The sequence below is a fragment of the Lactuca virosa genome, chromosome 6, assembly GCF_052849685.1.
Source record: "Lactuca virosa cultivar CGN04683 chromosome 6, Lactuca_virosa_CGN04683_v6, whole genome shotgun sequence".
NCBI classification, from domain to species: domain Eukaryota; kingdom Viridiplantae; phylum Streptophyta; class Magnoliopsida; order Asterales; family Asteraceae; genus Lactuca; species Lactuca virosa.
In genome coordinates this window covers 119,617,380-119,624,810 of record NC_136431.1, presented here as the reverse complement: position 1 = coordinate 119,624,810, position 7,431 = coordinate 119,617,380, and the positions used below count along the sequence as shown (strand labels likewise).

The 7,431-nt window shown below is 40.4% G+C and overlaps 1 pseudogene; it reads right to left on the bottom strand.

Annotated features, from left to right (window-relative positions):
- Window positions 1-832: 832 nt before the first annotated feature.
- Window positions 833-2,869, bottom strand: LOC145119308 (UDP-glucuronate 4-epimerase 6 pseudogene; annotated as a pseudogene).
- Between the last annotated feature and the right edge of the window lie 4,562 nt (window positions 2,870-7,431).

Sequence of the window (7,431 nt, the reverse complement as noted above, 5' to 3'; positions counted from 1 at the left end):
GATAAGGTGAGGGGTGGGGTTGGGAGTGTGTTTATTTAAATAAATTAAAAAATCAAGGGCAAAATCATCTTTTTAGGTAAGACATGGACCAAGCGCGTAACAAAAACAAACAGTAGGGACCTTCTGAGTTAAAAAATTAAGTTAGGGACCAAACGTGCAAATTACTCTAAACCATAGGGACCATTCGTGTAATTTACTCTTAAGAAAATGAAAGTCTAAGAGAAATTAAATATCCTTTAATTTTTCTTTTCATACATATCTCCTTATATATTTAAGATTATGATATTTGTCATATTTAATAAAATTAATAAATTTTTATTATATTTGTTATTATTTATAAACAATAGGTGGATGAATAGGAAAAAAAACTTAGGTTGATGAATAGGAAAAAAAAAGTAAAAAAATATTTAATTTCTCTTTTTTTAACGTTATACAAGACAACCCACTATATTTCTTGATGGAATTGATGATTTCACGGCCAATATAAAATTCTGTTGATGATATTTGTGAAATAGTGACTATTTTTTATATTTGACTAACCTTTTACTTTTCTTTATCAAATAATAAATAAGATTGATCTGATATTTTTTTTTTCAAATATCAATACGTCACTATATATTATGATACGGAAATGAGATAAGTTTGCACGATATGAGAAATCTATTTAATCGGGTGAATTAACTTGAAGCAATATTATACAAATTAATAGTATAATTTTTTCTTGATTAATATTTCATTAAAAATATAACAATAGTTAGCAGGGTTTCTTTCAAGTCTTCTAAAGAATTACATAAAAATAAATAAAATATACAAATCCAATGTTTACCCCAAATTATGAATCTTGATGCAATGCGTAGTCATAATTTTCTTGAAATTTTTAAATGCACACTTGAAATTTACCCTTCCTTGCTTTTGGGCACAAAATCAATTTATCTTCAAATTTACATTTAGCACAACATTATTATAAATCTAATCCCTCCATTCTTGAGATCTACACTTCTTCCTCTTTCTTATCATTATGATCTTTTTCATGTATACATATATTATATGAAATACCATATACCAATATCGAAAATCCTTATTATTATTTTCGAATGTTATCCTTCGTTAATATAAACTTGTAATTATCATTTGGAGAGCTGCTTTCCGAGTTGATTCTTCAACGATGTAAACTTTGTATTCATAGTCCGTAGAGCCGACCTCAATATTGCTTCTTAAGTCTCCCCTCAATGTCGAAACATTAACGGATTGGATTTGAATGGAAAACTATAAATTAAGGGTAATTTTGAAAAAAAGAAGAACTTTGGAAGGGAGAATGAAAGTATGAAAGTTTAATAATATGATCAATTGGCACCTGTAATTCCCATTTTTACCCTTGGTTTGATCCCGTAATAACTAACGTACCATTTGACGAATTTTCTCAAGCCAGTCGACAAGTCGGTGGTCGGCTTGTAACCGAAGTCTCTGAACGCCAGGCTCACGTTAGCATGAGTATACGGAACGTCACCGTTTCGAGGCATCTTGATCACGTGCTTCTTAGCCTTCACGTTCAATAAACTCTCTAATATCGACACCAGTTTTCCCACCGACACTGGCGACTTATTCCCCAGGTTATATATCCTTAACTGCGCCGGCCCTCTCTTCTTCCCACCTTTTCCGGTACTCTTCTCCGCTGTGTCCAACGCTCCCAAGCACCCTTTCACGATGTCATCAATATACGTGAAGTCACGCGCCACCTCCTTCTCGTCGTGCGTCTGGTAAACGTTGATCGGTTTGCCTTGAAGAATGTCTTTCGTGAAGAAGAAATAAGCCATATCCGGCCGCCCCCACGGGCCGTAGACGGTGAAGAAACGGAGTCCGGTGATGGAAAGCCCGTAGATATGGTTGTAAGTATGCGCAATCTCCTCGCCGGCTTTTTTCGTGGCGGCGTAAAGACTCGCCGGTTGGTCAGTCCGGTGAGATTCCGAGAATGGGTTTTCGGTGTTGAGTCCGTACACCGAGCTCGACGACGCCCAAACGATCGACGGCTGTGGATCGGCGTTTTTCGCGATTTCGAGGAGATTCACGAATCCAGCAATGTTGGATTTAACGTATGACTGAGGATTTTGCATAGCGTAACGAACACCCGCCTGCGCCGCCAGATGAAGAATATGACTAAACGGCGCAATGTTGAAAAGCTTCGCTAACAACTCGCCGTCGTTTAAATCACCTTCGACGATAAAAATATCATGTTGCTTCAAAACCTCCTGTCTTGCTCGTTTCAACGACGGATCATAATAAGAATTAAAGTTATCAAGACCCACAACACCGTCTCCACGTTTCTTCAACGCCAGGGAGCAGTGAGTTCCGACGAATCCTCCGGCGCCGGTGACGAGCACAGAGAATCCATTTGGCCTATGTGGGGTGGATGAGCGGCGAACTTGCTTTTCCCAGGACGCGCCGCTACCGTAGAAAGCAGAGGAGATGAGGTGGGAGGTGGTGAGTACGCGGTGGTTGGAGGCGGTGGTGGTGGTGGAATCGGAGAGTGGAGGGTAGTTGAGGGTGAAGAAGAAGATGAGAACGAGAGCGACTAAAAGTGTGAGACGAAAGAGAAGCTTAGAGGAGGCAGCTAAGAGCTTGGAGGTGTTGACTTTGCGTATGTAGGTGTTGTATCGCTCGAGCTTGGTGGTTTTGCTGGTGTCCGGCGGGGACGCCATCAATGATGAAGCAATCAATGGAAGAAAGTAAGAGTCTTTCTGCAGCTTTTGGAAGAAGATGATGGATGATAAATTGAATGGATTGGAGGGTCGTTTGTTTCTGCTTGGCCCTGAGAGTGATCAAGGGTTCTCGTTGAAACATTTAAAGAAAAGAAGGAAATACCCTTTTAAAAACTATACATTCAAAAGAAACAAATACAAACATTTTTATTATTATAACATATCTCAAAAACAATTGTTTCTTTTGCGTCGACATCTTTTATTCTACTATTTAATTTAATGTTATTTAATTATAGATAATTATGTATTTCTATTAAATTATATGATAAATCAAATTTGGGATTTTATTAAATGATATCAATGAATATTACTTGTGCGTGATGTTACACGTTATTGGGAACTATATATTATTTCCACCTAAAACAATGTATTAGTATTAAAGTTAACTCCAATCGAACATCAAATCTTATAATAAATTTGGTATTGATTAATAAACAAGATGTTATACCGTTTACTAATATTATATATGTTAATGTTTTAATAATACAAATTACTTTTTGAACTTTAAACTTAATCTTTAGTTTATTATAAAATAATAATAATAATTTATATTTAACATTGCTACATGTGATATTTTTGAAAAAATAAATAGATAACCAACAAAAAAACAAAGGAACCAAAATTTATAATCTTTGGTTCTTAATAAATAGACACTTATAATGATATATGGAAAACATTTTTTTTTTAATTTTTTTTTTAATTTCATTTAAGATTCCCATGTAAATATAAATTATATTAATTTTTTGTTTAAGAAATTTAGAAAATAACATTGTAACACAATTAACTATATGATTTGTTCTGATTTAATCATTAATTATTAGTATTATTTTTTGCACAATAGGTCCTTATAGTTGTATTCTACATGTTAATTAGATGATCGACACCAAAATTGGTTGGTTTCCATGTTAACCCTGCTTAGTTGACACGGTGATGTGGCGACAAATGGGCCATGTCATAGGCACGTAGATATTGTGATTATTTTTAATTTTTTTTTTAAAAAAAAAGACGAAGTAACCCTAATTAGTCGACATACATACCCTCGTCTCTTTTTCTTCACACCTCCGCATTTTTTTTTTCTGAAACCTTGAAAACCATGGCTTCCATCGAAGGTCATGATATGTAACGCCCCGATTCTCAGGTATTGATAGTACGACTTTAAATTTCAAGTTTCAAGGTCTACTCGACGAGTGGGTGCCCTGACTCGTCGAGTAGGAGCGAGATTGGGCCACATATTTAAGTGACCAACTCGCCAAGTCGGAAGAGTGACTCGACAAGTTGGAGCTGGAGGGTGAAACCCTAATCCTCAGGGTTTTGCACCCTATTTAAAGAATCCTTTGCCCCCTTAGCCTTCCCTTACAGCCCCTGTGAGTCCAGAAACCCTAAATCTCCATTTTCTCTCCATACTTATGTGTTTAAGCTTGAAAGGTGGATCTTGGTGAGGAAAGGATTGAAGATCAAGAAGCTTTGAGCAAGGAACAGTTGGGGATCTGAAATCTACCTCAGTTTATCATGATTTGAAGGTATCAAGTCATCACCTTGAGCTTCTTCTAGCTAGATCCCTTTTATATTTGAGTTTTGGGACCATTTTGGGCATTTGGTGTTGCATTTCGAGTGATGAACCAAGATCTGAAGTTACAACTTCAGATCTAGGCTCATCTTGGCTCTTATCATCATAAAGTCTCAGTCTTTAGCATGTTGGTGAAGCTCTTTTGCCTAGAACCTCTTCTTTAGCTTGATTTAAGTCATTAGCACCTTGCATGCACATAAAGTTTGCAACTTTACGTGATATACATGCCCTAGGAGCTTGGATCTGCAGTATGGAGCCTTAGCCTGGCTTAAAAAGCATCTGTATGGATGAAGGACCGAAGGGACTCGGCGAGTGGCATGGTCGACTCGGCGAGTCCGATGAAGATTGTCGTAGACTCGACGAGTCAGTAAAGTGACTCGCGAGTCCGATGAAGATTGCCTTAGGCTCGGCGTGTCAGACGAGTGACTCGGTGAGTTGGCAAGTTATGCAAGGAACTCGGCGAGTAGCTAAGGGTACTCGACGAGTTGAGGTCAACATGGACTGTTGACCGTGGCAGTTGACTTTGACTTTGACCAAGGGTTGACCAGTTGACTTGTGAGGGTATTTTGGTAAATTGAATATTGATAGCAAAGGACATTGGTGAATATAGGTGTTGGAGTTGGAGCTACATCTGGAAGATTTTGACACTACCTTCTGAGCTACTTGCGAAGTGAGTTATCCTCACTATATCAATAGGGTCTAAGGCACCAAGGCCGGTCCATTATGGATTGTATTTAGTTATGGCAGGATATGTTTATTGATTACATCTGGGTAGTTAGGATGGTGATATGCTTATGTGTAGTGATCTGGTTAGGTCAGTGTCCTGGTTATAGGATGATGCTATGTTAGTGACCGGTTAGGTCTGTATCCTGATTATCGGGATGTTGCTATGATTTATGATCTGTTAGATTGGTTTGACTGTTATATGATATGAGCTAGCGTATGATATTTATGTGCACATGTTGGTTTGATTGGGGGTTGGGTTGAGGCGGTCCTGCTTTGTGCTGAAGGCCAACATACCCGGTGAGCGGTCCGGATAGGCTGTAGGCCCTGCGAGGCGGTCCAGTCATGCCGAAGGCTCGAGAGCAGTCCAGATAGGCGGTAGGCCCTGCGAGGCGGTCCAGTCAGACTGAAGGCTCATTATGCATGCTGATTCGTATTTTTGGATGTGATATGATTATGGTTATATGCGATTGGTATTTTGGGGGGAAACTCACTAAGCTTTCGGGCTTACAGTTTTAGTTTATTGTTTCAGGTACATCGGGGGATCGCCGCAAGGCGAAGGCATGATCGTACAGCTCCTCATGATTTGTTTATGTTTCTGGGAAAACTCTGATATTATACATTTTGAAAACAAAGTTGTAATGATTTTAATGGTTTGAAATGTTTTAAAAGTTCAAATTTGTCTTGAAAATTTTTGGGTGTTACAAGTTGGTATCAGAGCCTTGGTTTGAGTGAATTGGAGGAACATTCGTGTGAATCCAGTCTCAAACTAAGGAAAAAGATTTTCGAAATAGTTTTAAATTGTTTTCAAAATAAGTAAAGGAGGATGCAGAGTGTACGATCAGCCAGAGCCAGTAAGTAGACCCCAAAATACCATACAGTTATTTGATATTATGATATGATAGAACAGCATGCTAGTACTAGGCTAGGGATCCTCGGGAATTCCATGATAGAATCACCTGCTTAGGTGATGCCTGCTAGCCTAGGGTTTCTTTATATGAGATTGACATCATTACTGTAGTTACTTGTGTATGTATCACGGTTGTACATAATTAAGATCTTATAGCCCGAGAATGTTTGATTTGACCTTATGTTTTGTTCTTATTGATTAGGGATTAGGGTAGGATCGGATATTCAAAAGTCTATAGGGTCCAGCGTTATGAATGGCTAGCATACACTAGTGCTACAGGGTTGGTGGAAGTTTCATGGATGAGTGAGTTGTGTGGAATCGGTAGGTCAGTTGTGAGACAGTTAGCCTTCCTCTAGGAGTGAGGATCGAGTGCTCTCTATGCTTATGTATATTGTTAGGGTGTTGTGATGATACTTGAGACAAATATGGGTAGGTGTGGAAGGTAGTATGGGCCCGTACTACTGAAAGCACAGGACCCATACGCGTATCAAGGAAGTCACAACCCCTAGGGTTTAGTCGGGAGATGGTTCCCAATTATTTATGTGGATTATTTGATATCTTGTGGTATGTTTCAGAATGGTGATGACGAGACGCTTTGTGACTGGATCCGGTTCGGGATCAGGATCAGGAGACGGAGGCCAGGAGGGGCCAACAGCACCTGAGCCTGTGGTGCAAATGGGTACAGAGGTGTTGGATGCCAGGATTCGGGAGTTCCTGCATGATGAGGTTGCTGCTATGTTCTGGGCACAGTTGCCGGAGATGTTTGGGTCTATTAAGACCGCTATGGTTGAGTACTTCAACGAGCGTTACGCAGCCCTTGCATAGACTGCTGCCGCTGCAGCTGCCTCGGCCGTATCAGCGGCAGGAGGAGGTGGAGCCAGTCGGGGCTTCCAGTACTGGGACTTCAACACGAAGCCCCCGATATTCGATGGTACCCAGGATTCGATTAGAGCCATGAGGTGGTTATCTGACGTGGAGGGCTGTTTCTTCACGCGTTCATCTCCTACTGACCAGAAGGTCAGGTGTGCCCTGAACATGCTGAGGCTCGGGGCCAAGGACTAATGGAGGTTGACGACAGGGTCGTACACTGATGAGCAGAGAGCTACTATTACTTGGGAACAGTTCAGGGATATGTTCCGCGCCCGATACGTCCCACGGGTCGAGCGGGAACGATTGGCTCAGGAATTTTTGAGTTTGAGACAAGAGGGGGAGTCGGTGACGGAGATCACTCGTATGTTCACTGAGAGGGCGATGTTCTACCCAGATTTTGCTTCCGATCAGGCTCAGATGACCCGTTATCTGAGCATGCTCAAGACTGACATCTGTCAGTTTGTGTCTACCCAACGATGTGATACTCTTCTGGAGTTGCAGGAGGCCGGTAGGCGGCGTGAGTTGGAGATTGAGCTGCAGATGAGGGAGCAGCGGCAGGCCCCGGCGCAGTCGTAGTCGGCGCCGAAGCGGTCTAAGACGCTGAT